This window comes from Scyliorhinus torazame, chromosome 10 (assembly GCF_047496885.1).
Source record: "Scyliorhinus torazame isolate Kashiwa2021f chromosome 10, sScyTor2.1, whole genome shotgun sequence".
Classification (NCBI taxonomy): domain Eukaryota; kingdom Metazoa; phylum Chordata; class Chondrichthyes; order Carcharhiniformes; family Scyliorhinidae; genus Scyliorhinus; species Scyliorhinus torazame.
Genome location: NC_092716.1, coordinates 230,709,349 through 230,709,579, shown reverse-complemented (window position 1 = coordinate 230,709,579; position 231 = coordinate 230,709,349).

The following is a 231-nucleotide window of genomic DNA, read 5'->3' as shown; positions in this document are numbered from 1 at the left end:
GCTCAGAACTCCAGCCCAGTGCCAGCCAATCACTGAGCTCAGACTCCAGCCCAGTGACAGCCAATCACTGAGCTCAGGCTCCAGCCCAGTGACAGCCAATCACTGAGCTCCGACACCATCCTGTAGCCAATCACCGGGCTAACACTAACCTCTTCTCCCCCCCCTCCCGGTCCTGCAGCCAATCACCGAGCTCAGGTTCCAGCCCAGCGACAGCCAATCACTGAGCTCAGA